This window comes from Scyliorhinus canicula, chromosome 4, assembly GCF_902713615.1.
Source record: "Scyliorhinus canicula chromosome 4, sScyCan1.1, whole genome shotgun sequence".
Classification (NCBI taxonomy): domain Eukaryota; kingdom Metazoa; phylum Chordata; class Chondrichthyes; order Carcharhiniformes; family Scyliorhinidae; genus Scyliorhinus; species Scyliorhinus canicula.
Window position 1 is genome coordinate 182835579 of NC_052149.1, and position 15197 is coordinate 182850775.

Here is a 15197-nt window from a genome sequence, read left to right on the forward strand (position 1 = left end):
CCGCCACATCGGTCGGGGGCCATTGAAAGCACCCCCCTCCGGCAATTCTCCGGGTCCCGACGGGCCCAGTGACCGCCAAGTTCGGCCGAGTCCCACTGGCGTGGGTCATGTATGTGGGTCAGGGTGACCTGGCCCGCGATCGGGGAGTACCGATCGGCCGGCCAGCTGGTTCATGGGGCCTTATGTTCCTCCGCGCCGCACGTGCACGGAATCACGCGGCCGTGCCACGCATGCGCAAACTCTCGCCAGCCGTGCCGCGCCAGCTGGGGCTGTGGGGAGCACTCCGGCGCCGATCTAGCCCCCTAGGAAGGGGTGCATTCCTGATTATTGATGCCAGAGTGCTTGGCACCGCTTATCACACCGGCGTCAGAACTTGGCCGAGGGATTGGAGAAACCCGTCCAATGTGTTTCCCCTTGGTGTTGATTTTGTTGCAACCAGCCAGATTCAAAAGAAAAATAATCAAGACTATTTAGTCAACAATAATATAGGACATAAAGGCTTGTGCAGATACCAAAAACATTCAGAGAAAGGTGTGGGCAAATGTTAGCATTAGCTAAAGAGTAGCAGATAAATAGCAGTGCAAGTTCCTTGTTGCGCTGAACATGGAAGTGAAGAGTTAAATAGAAAGAGGAATGGAGCATAACCAGAGCTATGTATGCTCCCTCTGCCAATGATGGTGATGCTTGTCCATTGGTATCACGATCCGAATAGGGTCAGGACCTCCTCCTGTTTTTTTACCCTCCTTCTCGTGGTCAGCTAACTTCTCTAGTGTGAGGAAAGTCCTATGTGAAAACATTTCTGTGGGCCTTTCAGATTCAAAATTGCCATTACCAGCAGTTTGTGAAAACTTGGCTGCAAATCTGGGCTCCGTAATACCATTAGCGCTAGTGTTATGGAAACACTGAGCTGCAAAACATTTGACTGGAATACCTAAGGCTGATTCTGTCATGGTCCACGTGGCACACCGTGACTGGCATGGTTCCAGCAGAAGTGAGCAGCACATGCACCAGAAGCATGAAGAATGGGCTTCATGATCTTAAATGACCTGTAATGCTAATTTGACACATGCTGCTGGATTCTCCGTTGATGGGATCCTCCGCACTGTTGGCAGCACACCCACACCCGCACGTTTCCCGATGGCGTGGGATAGCCTACAATGGGAAACCCCATTGGCCAGCTGAGGGAATGCCGAATCCCACTGGCGGCAGGGACACCCCACACCGGTAAACGGGGCTGGTGGGACGGAGAATAACGCCCATGATCTGCCATTTGGACAACGTAAGTTAGGTTAATGACTAATTTTCCTATTCCAATCACTCCCAGCTCCGCTGCATGAGAGACCCCCCCCCCCCCCCCAACCCACTAGTGCAATTTAAAGGACTAACCATCCACCTTCCTCTCTGTTGCAGGTGCGCAGTTAATGGAAATACTGTGCTGTGTTATTGGAGGAGTTTTTTTACCTTTTGGATTTTCTCGGGAATAGTGCTGGATTCTGACAAAGAGGTCAAATGTGTTTGACATGTCAAGAGAATTCCTGCTTCAGGCATGGGGATTATTTTCCTTCTTGGGCTGTCACATAACATGGAGATACGGTCCAGGCAGCAGAGAGGAGAAGTCGTGCACAGTGGGAAAAGGTAGTGCAGGCCCATTAATAGAAAGTCTAATCAATGATCTTTAAGAATGACTTCTGTTATCTCCATCATAGTCAGAAGCAATAGGTGAGATGCTTGAATTTCAACAAAAATGTCATCATATCCTACAACCTTGGCCGACAGCTGCAGACCAAGAGAACAACATCTTTTCAATGGTCATCAAGGTCACTGTGGACCTAAATTCAGACAACAGTGGAAGGTTGCAGGCGGAAACACGGTGCATCAGCAATATCTCATAGTTACTGCCATCATCTCTTCCTGACATGGGCTGAAAGGTTCTATTTTGGAGCAACCCAGGGCATGAAATATTCAAGATATTTGTGTGGGTTCTCAACAGTTAGGTTTAAGTAGGGTGACCACTTCCTGAAGTTTGAAGTCAGGAAATTTATTCTAGGTGAAAGTTTAATAGTATATGTTCAAAAGATTAAGTGTCATGCTGAAACTAGATGGCATAAAATAATTTGCTCATTCACATTTTTGAAAGAATTTACAGGTTTTATCATGGATGATTGACATCTCTGGTTATAGACCCATCTCTGGGTCTGTTATAGATGAGTTGATAGAGATTTATTGCTATGCCATTATCACTATAGGCCATTAGCTTACAATTAGGATGCTCCTACATTATAATAGTGGGCAAAATACTTCGCTGCCCGTCGTCGGTAGCAGGGTTTGCTCCAGGCCCCCATTGGCAGCGGGATCGGGGTTCAGGCCCCCATGCCAGTGGAAGGATACAAATGGATGTAAATGGTCCTTAATCACCTATTTGCAACCACTTAAAAGGCCAGGCACCATATTCTCAGGGCCCTCGTGATTGTACGGTCCTCTGATCCGGGAATAACAATGGTGCAAATTACTGTTTGTACTGCCCAGTGTGGCCCTGACATGGTGGACCTCACACTGGGCCAAGGGGGTAAACCTCTATGGGAGCTTCCCCTGAAGTTCATACGAAGGCCACCCTCTCCCCTCCCCCCACCACACAATGCCAGACATGCCCACCCCATGCCACCAGAGACCTCTTAAATAAAGACCCATCAGAGACGCTCTAAATAGGTGAACCCCCCCCCCCCCCACAGAGAACCCCTAAATAGGGAGACCCCCGTAGAGACCCCCAGTTGGGGAGACCTCCCATAGTGACCCCTAATGAGAGGGACCCTCCCACAGGGACCTCCAATAAAGGGAGAACCCCATAGAGACAACCACTTCAAAGCAAATTAAGTGCTGCCAACTTCAAAAGCACTCAAGTGTGAAGGAGGGTGGGGCTGACTGGTATTCAATTAACTCTCTTTGAATTGGATGATGTTTGCAAGCATTGTGGTCACAGCATTACAGGGCCAAAGAACCATGAAAAAGATGAATGAAGCAAGGCTGACAGCTGTGTGTGTGTGTGGAAGTTACCAATCACAGCCCACTAAGGGAAACTAATGAATGGCTTGCAGCTCAACAATCTGAGGGGTTTAAACACAGGTCACTGCTTTTTATTTTGAGGAATTGACCCGTGATGCATCGTGTGTCTCAGCCAGCAAGTGTATTGCCCAGGTGAGTGTGACAACAGTAATTATTTTTACTGCCTCTGTCCGGGCTGCTCTCTAGCTACCAGACAGGGGTCTTATTTCCTGGGGGACTTCCTGGCAGGAGTCTCTTTTCTGTCCCCCAATTTAAGGGGTCTCTGTGGGGGTCTCCATATTTAGGGCGTCTCTGTGGGGGACCCCCTTATTTATTGGGTTTCTGTGGGGGTTTCCACTGTCTATGGGGTCTCTGTAGGGGGTACCCTATTTAAGGTACCTCCATGGGGGGTAGCCCTCTTTAGGGGGGTCTCTGTGGGGGGTCCACCCATCTAGGGGGTTTCTGTTGGGGGCTGGGTCAGGCCACCCCATATTTGGGGGAAGGGGGAACCCAGAAAATCTGGGGGGCGGGGTCTGATGTAAGATGTGTGGGTGTGGGGGGGGGCCTGAATTACGATATGGTGGTGGGGAGAGGGGTTGGTCAGCCACTGGATCTCACTATCGGGCCGCATACCCAAAATGGCTACCTGATAAAGGGATTCCCTCGGACCCCTTGGGGCGGCATGGTGGCACAGTGGTTAGCACTGCTGCCTCACAGCACCAAATACCCGCGTTTGATTCCGATCTTGGGTGACTACCTGTGGGGAGTTTGCACATTCTCCTTGTGTCTACATGGGTTTCTTCCGGGTGCTCCAGTTTTCTCCCGCAGTCCAAAGATGTGCAGGTTAGGTGGATTGGCCATCTTAAATCGCCCCTAGGTGGGATTACGGGAATAGGGTGGGGGAATTGGGCCTCAGTAGAGTACTTTTTCAGACGCTCATTACAGACTCTATGGGCCAAAGGCTTCCTTCTACACTGTAGGAATTATTTTTTTTTAAGAAAATATTTTATTGAAGCATTTGTAATTTTCACAATTTAACATGTTGACATTTCTAAAACCGCACGGGTCGACGCACAAAATACCCCCTAAAAGAACAACAAACAATAAACCACTTCCCCCACTTCTCCCGCCCTGTCCCCAATTACCCGTATACTGAGTCCCCTGTCCTTATTTAACATTACCATGCCTCCTGTTTTCCTCCCCCTCACCCCCTTTTCCCTTCCCCCCCCCCTTACTGCTGACATTCAATTTTTGTTGAAGAAATCGATGAACGACTGCCACCTCCGGGCGAATCCCTGTATTGATCCTCTCAGAGCGAACTTGATTTTCTCAAGACTGAGAAAACCTACAATATTGCTGACCCACACTCCTGACTTCAGGGGCTCCGAGTCCCTCCATCTCAGCAAGATCCGTCTCCGGGCCACCAGGGAGGAGAAGGCCAGGATATTGACCTCCCTCCCCTCCCCCTTTGCCCCTCCGACATCCCAAATATTGCCAATTCTGGACTCGGAGTTAGCCTACCTTCCAAGACTTCTGACATAACATTCGCAAAACCCTGCCAGAATTCCCTCAGTTTCGGACATGCCCAAAACCATATGAACATGGTTGGCCGGGCAACCCCCACACCGTCCACATCTGTCCTCCACCTCCTCGAGGAACCTACTCATCTGACCTACCGTTATGTGGGCCCTGTGGACTACCTTGAACTGGATCAAGCTAAGTCTAGCACAGGACGAGGATGTACTTCCCCTTTTCAAGGCTTTTTCCCACAGTTCAGTTTCCATTTCCCTTCTTAGCTCATTTTCCCACTTCCTCTTCACCTCTCTGATAGGGGCCCCTTCCCACTCTAACAATTCCCTGTATATCTCCGAAATCTTCTCACCTCCAACCCCTGTTTTTGACAGCACTTTATCCTGTAGCCCCTCAGGGAGATGAGAGGAAAGCTTTGGACCTGCCTCCGTACAAAGTCCCGCACTTGAAGGTACCGAAACCCGTTCCCACCCGGCAAATCAAACTCCTCCTCAAATATCTCCAAGGTCAGAAAGCCCTCCTGGTTGAATAGATCCTCAAACCTCTCAATCCCTGCCCGCTGCCATACCTTAAAGCCCCAATCCAGCCCCCCGGGACAAACCGGTGATTGTCACAAATCGGTGACCACACTGACACCCCCTCCAGTCTCATGTGCTGCCTCCATTGCCCCCACACCCTTAGGGCTGCCACCACCACCGGACTTGTAGAGTACCAAGCCGGCGAGCACTGTAAGAATTCTATGATGATTCTATGAATCGCTTGCAATCCTGATCATGCATAAATTTGCATGGCTGAAGGGGAGCTCAAATGAGCAGCAATTCAACCTCAGCAGGAGAATCTAGTCTCCCGAGTAGAGAATTTCACCCAGTGACTATCTTTCAAAAACATTTCATTGGCTGTAAAGCATTTTGCAACATCCTAAAGGTGTGAAAGGCATAATATAAGTCTTCAGTCTTTCTTTCCTATTGGATGGACCGTGGTCACTTTTTATCAAGTAATTACGATATTCCTATCGGGGCTGTTGCACTGGATGAGTATGGAATAGTTTTCCTCTAACCCAGGGTAGATCAAAAACGTCTTAGATCAAATGAGACTACCATTGACCACGTACATTGTTACACCTGCAAGGTCTAATAAACACTAAATCTGTTTTGTTCCGAAAATTTTCTTCCTAATCAGGTCTTGTAAGCAATTTGACCTTTATTTCTTTTACTCTTTACATGTTGATATCAAATATTATTTTTTTCTAATTCATACACGGCACGTAGAAGGGCTCAGGTTTAAGCCAAAAAGGTTCCTCTGTTTATGGGCACTGCCCTTTGCCGTGAACACAAGGCAAATATGGATCTGGAAGAAAACCCAAATGGTAATATTCTCCTCTGTTAGCACAGCATAATTTGCAAGACTGAGAAACAGGGTTGAGTTTTCCAAAGTAATCAATTTCATTCTTTATATTTCTTAGGAGATCTCAATTTGGGCATCATGAAAGCTTTATGATAGTCTACGAGTAAATGTTACCAGAACAAAAAATCTTAAAGTGTTTCAAAAGACTTATAAAAGGTTATTGCAATTTTTGGAGACTTGCAAGTTACACATTAGTTTTAAATGTTGCTGGATCGCAGTGCAAATTTCACATGCTCTTGATTCCATGTAGCACATAACTTTTGGCAACAATATGGGGCACAATTTAGTGTCATTGAGATGAGTTGAGCCAACTGGCTCTTCAACTCATGACACTTATCTGGCCAGTTTTCAGCCTTGCCTGGGATTCTAGACCACAGGGCCTCCCACGCACGGAGAGCTACCAACCAATCAGAGGCTGGTGGATCTCCATTACAGGCACCACCACCGGGAGCAATACCTGCTGTCGGTAATGCACCCAGGGAGAGACCTAGGATTGCTGAGGTATCACAGCGAGGGGGGGCAGGGGGTCAAAGGCAAGGCCAAGAGATGGATTTCACAGACTTTTGTTTGCTGCTGGGTCCCATGACCAGGCATTAAGTAACTTTGAAAGTGAGACCCCATAGTCCTTATGGAGCAACAGAAAAATCCTACCACTCCCACGTCAATCCCTGAGCCACCCTTAATTTCCAATTGGTCCAGAGATTATGTCAATTGTCCTAATAATGAGTTCAATTGATAACCTGCTGTGAACGGGTGAATTTCCTCCATGGGCCCGTTGCTGCCTTTAACTTAATCATTGAATGTTTTATTGCCACTGGGAGACTCTCATGGAGCCTCTCCTGCGATTAAGTGGGCTCGACCGTCATGTTTCAACTGTGGCGGGGGCGGCACGTGGTGCAGTGGTTAGCACTGGGACTGCGGCGCTGAGTACCCGGGTTCGAATCCCAGCCCTGGGTCACTGTCCATGTGGGGTTTGCACATTCTCCCCATGTCAGCGTGGGTTTCACCCCCACAACCCAAAGATATGCAGGCTAGGTGGATTGCCCACGCTAAATTACCCCTTAATTGGAAAAAAAATAATTGGGTACTCTGAATTTTTTAAAAAATGTTTCAACTCTGGCAGCCTGCAAAACATCCAGCCCATGATATTCAAAATATAATGTTAGGTAATCTGCCATTGTACTGCTCACAGATAAAACACAATCTTGTATCCAATCTCTGCTTGGATCCCAATGTCTATTTCTCCGTTTTACTTTGAGTTTTCCCATTCTCGTTCCGTATGCCTCTCCTATACTTTCCGTACAACCATTTATCTTTTTGTTTGTGACTCTTTTTCTCATTTGCTCAACTTGTTTTGTTATTATATCAAATATTTTCAATTCACTGTTGTTGTGTTATGCTTCTTCATGTAGCATAAGCTGTTCCTTGATGTATACTCTGGCAAAAGAAGATTCAGACTTGGAGATAGGTTTAATACATTTATTGAACAGTTAACAATTCTCCTACTTGAGTTTGACTCTTCTGCTGATCTTGCTATAGTAACTCAGTTGAACTCACCAGTCTGCTCTAATCCATGCGGTGGGTGTGATGCTTCCGATCTGCCCCTGTGTCTCTCTTGGTGTTGCCTGTGGAAAGAGAAAGAGCTTGTGTGCCCTGTCCTTTTATATGGGTAGCCCCCTTCTGGTAGTGTCACCTCTGGGTGCCTTGACTGCCCATTTGTCGTGTCCTATTCTATGTGTTGATTAGTTGTATGTCTGCATGTCCTGATGTCTCTGGTGCTCCCTCGAGTGTTTACCTAGTTGCAGTGTACCTACATTAAGCCCTTGTGTATTTACAGTGATGCATATCACCAGAACCATTATTTCTCAGGTAACAAATCATTTCATATGAATAGTGTCAGATAATTTATTGTTCCTTATAAGTAGATTGCAACTAGTAAGTAATCCATGTTTCAAATCTATAATATATCATTAATAACAATTCCATGTATAAATGTCACAATTAGGTAATTAATAACACTACCCTTAATGCCAATTCTTAGATTATGAACTATTACATATATGTAATTCATTATGGTTAGATACCAGACTTCTGTATTTAACAGAATGTCACATAAAATGACATTTTTCATTTTTACATTCTTCTCACAAGATAAATTATTCTGAGCAAAGTCAAAACTGGAATGAAAACAAAATCAGGTTACTTCATAAATGCTGTATTTTTTCCAATTTGGATTATTTCAGATGAACAATTCACAATAATTAAAACATATCAGAGTGAATGTGTATTGATGCAAATTGGATGCGGAGGGTGTCTGAGCAACTAGGAGCTAAGTTGGAAAGTAGAACCAGAAACATAATGATCTCTGGTTTACTATCTGAGCCATGAGCAAATTTGTGTAGGTAAATAAGGCCAGAGAATTGAATGCGTGATTCAAAGATTTGTGTGGGAAAAATGACTTTCAATTTATAGAACCCAAACACAGATAGTACAGGATAGGAAACAGAATTTTATTTTATCTGTGAGCTGTACAATGGAAGATTATACAGCAATATATTTTGAAAATCAAGGGGGCAGCACTGCTGCCTCACGGCGCCACGGTCCCAGGTTCGATCCAGGCTCTGGGTCATTGTCTGTGTGGAGTTTGCACATTCTCCCTGTGTTTGCGTGGTTTTCGCCTCCACAATCCAAAGATATCCAGGGTAGGTGATTGGCCATTCTTAATTGCCCCTTAATTGGAAAAAAATAACTGGGCACTCTAAATTTAGAAAAAAACATTATAAAAAAACATATTTTGAAAATCATTGACTGGATTTAATGCAGCTCATCACAGCCGGGTGCACTTAATCATAGGGAGGACTTGCAATGTTAATCTCACTGACACCCCTACCGGGGAAAGTGGGAGCTGTATCACTGGGATGACGATTACTTGAACCATGCTGGGCCATGTTTCCTACAATTCATTTACCTAGGACTGTAAAGAGAGCCTTAAACTCAATAGTTGTGAGGAAGGAGGATTCACATGAGCGGGGCATTTATAAAAATGACAGTAAAGGACAAAGCAATAGTGCAGGCTAGGAAAACAAGTAACAATGACGGTGGACAAAGGTAGTCAGAGTCTACAAACATAGGAGTTCACCAGTAAATGGGGTCAGAGTAAGGAAAACTGGTTAGAAAAAGAATGAAAGGCTCCTCATGTGAATGAACATAACATTTGATGGCACAAATTGAAATAGGTAGCCATGATATGATAGACATTAAAAAGGCGTGGTTGGAAGGTGACCAAGTCTGGAAACTGAATGTTGAAGGGCATTTGACATTTCAGAAAGATCAAGAAGATAGTATAGCTTTGTTAATAAAGGATGAAATCAGCACAGTTGTAAGAAATTATCTTGGCTCTGAATATCAAGCTAAAGAATCATTTTAAGTGGATGTAAGAAATAGCAAGGGAAAGTAGCCACTTTCCCTCGTGTTATTGACCAACTTCTCCTGCGGGGACAGAGAGGAGGCATTGTGAGTGGTACACTTCATACATCAATGGAAGTCTATGGCACGTGGCATGTGTGGGCACCATCCTGGGCATGGAGGGGTTGTGCTGGGGCACCAGTGCGGTGATATGCTGTGGGGGGGGGGAGGGGGGGGGGAGGTGGGAGGTGCCAGCCACCAAATTGCTCCGGGGTGTGTGGTGGAGGAGTTCAAGGGAGTGGCATGTGGGACTGATGCCAGGGGGATGGTATTAACCTACCCTTGCGGCCCGGTGGAGGTCATTGGTCCTCTTCCGACATTGTACGGCAGTCCTCCTGGTCATGCTGCCTGAACTGACGGCTGCTGGCACTGCCTCCCAAGCAGCATTTACAGCCTCTTTGCTAGTCCTCTGACCCGTTTGGGGAAACAGGATGTCCCATCTTACCTCCATGGCTTCCAGCAGTCTAGCCAGGTCAGCATCCCCAAAGTGTGGAGAAGGTCTACTTTGTGCCATGGTCGTGTGCTGCCTGGGAGTTAATTTTGTGGGAGCGTTTATGAGCAGCTTCCCCTTGTTAGCAGGGACCTGCCGGCCGCGGTTCTGGTGAATCAGCTGGCGGGACAGCCAGTTCTGCCGTGAAGCTTGTGGGAGATCACGGAGTGCCGTTAGATATGGGCCGTAGGTTATCATATGTGGAAAGGTTGAGTTAGGCCTTTTCCCATTGGAGTTTAAAGGAACGAAAAGTGATCTTTTTGAAACATATAAGATTATGAGGGGGCTTGATAGCTTGGATGCTGTGAGAATGTGTTGAAATCTCGAATTAAGGGACACAGTTTCAAAATAAAGGGTGTCCGACCTAAGGTGAAGATGAAAAGGATTTCCTTTCTTCGGGAGTTATCCTTGGAATTCTCTTCGCCAGAGAGCAGTGGAGGCTGGGCACTGAATGTATCCAAGATGAATTGGAAATATTTTTGGCCTATAGGGGAGTCAAGGATTATGGTGGACAGGCAGGGAGCTGCCCAGTTCAGACATGACTGGCGGAGCAAACCAAAGAAGCCAAATGGCCTTGTCCTGATCCTATTTCCAATGTTTCTTCTTATGTTTTAGTAATATTTGTTTGGTCCTCAGTGTATTCATGCAGATTAAAAACAAGGATGGATACCTTTGGTTAAATAAATAAATCGCAAAGCTGTTGGAGATATTTTTTTTTACTAGTTGATGAAAAAATTGGTAGATGGAGGCAGGAGGCCTGCACTTGTTCACTCTCGCCCAATCAGTCTCTCCCATCATCCCTAATATCGTAAATTACTGTGGGTGACTCATTAATCAATTGGATACAGCGTTATTCTCTGCCGGATATGGGGCTAAATTCTCCGACCCCACGCAAGGTCGGAGAATCGCCCGGGGCCGCCGAAAATCTCACCCCCGCCGTGGCAGAAATTCTCCGCCACCCGGGAATTGGCGGGGGCGGGAATCACCCCACGCCGATCAGCGAGCCCCCGCAGCGATTCTCCGGCCCGCGATGGGCCGAAGTCCCGCCGCTGGGAGGCCTCTCCCACCGCCGAGGTTTGAACCACCTCTGGTGGCGGCGGGATCGATGGTGCGAGCGGGCCCCCCGAGGGGGACGCGGGGTGATCGGACCCCGGGGGGTGCCCCCACGGTGGCCAGGCCCGCCATCGGGGCCCACCGATCGGCGGGCGGGCCAGTGCCGTGGGGGCACTCTTTTTCTTCCGCCGTTGCCACTGCCTCCACCATGGCGGAGGCGGAAGAGAATCCCCCAGCGTGCTTGCGCCGGTGGTGACGGCAGCGGCAGCTGCCACTGACGTCACCACTGGCGCATGCGCGAACCGGTGAAGGCCTTTTGGCCAGCTCCGGCACCGGGCGGCAGGCGTCAAAGGCCGCTGGTGCCGGTTTTGGCACCTGTCGGCGTGGTGCCAACCGCTCCGGTGCGGGCCTAGCCCCCAATGGTGCGGGGAATTCCGCACATTTGGGGAGGCCTGATGGTGGAGTGGTTGGCGCACTCCCCTACGCCGGGACACCCCGCCCCGCCGGGTAGGGGAGAATCCTGCCCATGAATTGAGAACTAAAAGCAGGAAATGTGAATTAAACGTCCTTGGAAAGAAATAGGAATTCTTAGTGCTAAGATTTGGAGATGTGAGTGAGCACGACAGTTTGGTTGGGATGGCAGCCGGGCCAGGAGCAGAAACACTGAATTAAAAATTGGCCCAGGAATGGAGCAATTTTGAAATGTTGTCACAATTATTTAAATAATGGTTCATAAAACCGGTGTGGTTTTATTGCTCATTTGAGTAACATGGAAAGTTTTGCTCTCAGAATTATGGGCATGAAAATGAGAATTAATCGCAGTGAAAATGTTTTCGGCAATGCAAATGTTTTCCTCGTATTAGGTGCCAAAAATAATATGACGAAAATTATGTCCCACTTACCCAATCATGCACATCCCATGACAATTCCCATATACACACTGAAGTCAAAAAGCTCACCTCAGCCCCAGTGGAACTAATAATTGGCATTGTTGTTGGGGAAAAAAATAGGGAATCAGGAAAACAGAGGCTAAATAAAAAAAATTATAAGAAAATAACAGAACCTCAGTCGTCCAGGACACTAAAATGGTCATATGCGGTTTTCTGAACAAAGATCTGCAGATTAAATGAATTGTTTTTGTTTGATTGTAAATATGTCCAATAAAAAGCATTTTCAGAACTTGCGAGATGAAACAGGTAATGAAACCCTCATTTAGCTGAATCACCACTTCCGTGACTGATCTGTTGTGTAACATTACCAAGTGCCTTCACAACTTACATCGATTTATTCCATCTATTGACTCTTTTAGGAAGTAACAGAAAGTGTAGAGAAAAGTAACGTAGTCGGTGTAACGCATTTTTATTTCCACAAGTCTTTTGATAAAGTACTGTATATTTGACATATAATTAAGGTTAGATAAAAGCCAGTCAGGGTACAAGTAGTGGAATTGATAGCAAGCTGGCTACAAAACAGAAAACAGAGAGCTTTGGTTAAAGGCAGTCACGCAGAAGAACAAAGGGGAAGGAAGTGGGGAAGGAGCAGGGGGATCTAAGCATATAGATACATAAATGATGAAATTTAACAATGCAGGTTACTAAGATCATGAAAAAAAACTTAAGCAAAGTACCAGGCTTCATTTTAAGAGGGATGGAATTGAAAAGCGGAGGAGGTACGTGAAACTTGTACAGAACATTGGTTGACCACACATGGGGTACTGTAAACAGCTCTAATCTCCATATTTTACATAAAACAAAAAGAGGCACCAGGGAAAATGCAAAAACAATTATTCGGATGATCCAAGAACTGCCCATTCACAGAAAGATTATACAGTATACGCCAGGCCTTTTTTCTCTAGAAAAGAGACAGTCGAGGGATGACTTCACAGAGGTCTATAAAATCATGGAACGGTTTCATAGAATAGGCATAGAAGAGATGTTTCATTACAGGGGAGGTCAAAATTAAGGGCCATAAATATAGGGTAGTGACTAATAAACCCAACAATTTCAGCAGAAATCCTTTAACTTGAAAGTGGAACTCACCACCCCAGGGAATAGCTGAGCTAACTGGCACAAATGCATTTACGAGGAAGCTAGAATTTTAAAAAAGTGGTGGATTCTCCGAGGCCAGTAATGGGGTTCCCAATCCAGTGGAGAATCGGGCTTCAGGCTAAAAATGTCAACACTGGCGTGATCTAGCATCATGGATTTGTCTAAATGATCCAAGAAAAGTTTTATGGCTTCTATCGTTAGGAAATAAAATGGGGAGCAGAAAGTACATCATGTATGAAACTACGTAGACTGTGGAACATATGGACCTGAGTGGTGAATGAGCTTTTCTTAATGTATGTTCTGCCTTGTTTTAATATCATGTATTAATGTTTCAAGTTGCATTCCAATATACTGTTAAAACAATTATTTTTGGAACTCAAGTCTTATTTATGAAGCTTACTTCTGGAGCTTATATGGACTGTTAACAATCTTCTTCATATATGATTCTACATAAATAAGTCAATAGGTTTTTGACCCAAATAACAAAGGTAAATAACATTGGCTAGCTCTGTATCCGCTCAAAGACAAGCTCCACCTACCAACATAATTCTTTTTTTTTAAATCAATGGTAAATAATTTTAAAATATGACGGCTCAGCTCCCAATTTCCACTTGGTAACTGGGGGAAAAAAAAGTTTATTTGTCAAAGGGAGCAAAGTTCACTTCAAGTTCAGTTCTAATGAATTAGCTGTCGGGAAAGTTAAATTCCAAACCTGGGTTGATGCTCATCACCACTGAAAACTTTTTCTTCAACATTCAGAGTTAGTGCAACAGTACTGTATTGATTCTTTTCACTTCAGACATCAATGATGATATCAATCTTACAGCCATAAGTCCTGGAATTTAAACACCATAAAACACATCATGGCACATAACCAGAGTCAGAACTTCAATTTATCTGAAAGCTATTTCAAGAAAAATCAATAAGAAACTTTTGTGATTCCAAAATAATTGGAAACTGTTATGATTCTATTATTACTTAATAGTATATTTAAGCAATTGAAGCTTTAAAACATTTTATGGGAGAAACAACACATTTGATATTACGGTGATGTATGACACTGTTTTAAATTGTCTCGCTTCTTTCATTGCAGAAGCAATTGTTGCTGCAGCAGGAGGAAATAAAAAACATTGATTATTCTTTGGATATAACCAAATCATGAATATGGTTAACAGATAAGGTTGCTAAACAGAATAAGGTGAGCTAGTTCATTCAAGAGATTGGGTAATTTTTCTTGATACCAATGTGGTGCATCAATTTTTAATACATGGCATTGTGTTTCTTTGGAGCTCCTAAGTGATTTATAGTACTTTTAGACATGATGGGAAATATCAGATCAGTTACCCTGTTTCTATGCAAAAATTTAAATATAACAATTGATCATCTTTAGCATATTCTTTGTATTTCATAGAATTTACAGTGCAGAAGGAGGCCATTCGGCCCATCGAGTCTGCACCGGCTCTTGGAAAGAGCACCATACCCAAGGTCCACACCTCCACCCTATCCCCATAACCCAGTAACCCCACTCAACGCTAAGGGCAATTTTGGACACTAAGGGCAATTTAGCATGGCCAATCCACCTAAACCGCACATCTTTGGACTGTGGGAGGAAACCGGAGCACCCGAAGGAAACCCACGCACACACGGGGAGAACGTGCAGACTCCACACAGACAGTGACCCAAGCCGGGAATCGAACCTGGGACTCTGGAGCTGTGAAGCAATTGTACTAACTACAATGCTACTGTGCTGCCCATCCTTGTGATTTCTTTTGTCTCCGAGCTCATCTCCGATAACACTTAATCTGTCAGCTGCCCCACCTTTGATTCCATTTTGGGATTCTCTCTTTACTTCAATAGACTTTCCTCATTATTTACTCCACATCTGTTTCTTCCCAACTATTTTTGTACTCTTTCCATAAATCATCCCTATTGTTTGCCATTGTCTGATGTAGATATTGCAGTCCCTGTCCATGCCTCCTGCATGCTTTCCTTCCATATGCCTTTCTTTCCTGATTGTCCCATGCGGTCTCTTCAGTCATCAGCAAAAGTGTACTCTAGGAAGCTACTCCAACCTCAATGGATTTGAGTAGCTGCATGTTCATTATACTGTGCAAATGGAAATATTTTAATGATGCTCAATATAATGGATCCCTCACTGTTTTCCTTTT

The 15197-nt window shown here is 45.2% G+C and overlaps 1 long non-coding RNA gene across 1 annotated transcript in view; it reads right to left on the reverse strand.

The window, feature by feature from the left end:
• The window catches only part of LOC119965207, a 61102-nt gene that overhangs the window by 23024 nt on the left and 22881 nt on the right, over window positions 1-15197 (reverse strand). Inside the window, exons 3-4 of the long non-coding RNA XR_005460453.1 lie at window positions 13742-13864; window positions 7531-7598 (exon numbers count right to left, since the gene is read on the reverse strand). This is a non-coding gene — a long non-coding RNA (uncharacterized LOC119965207). The remainder of the gene's footprint in view (window positions 1-7530; window positions 7599-13741; window positions 13865-15197) is intronic.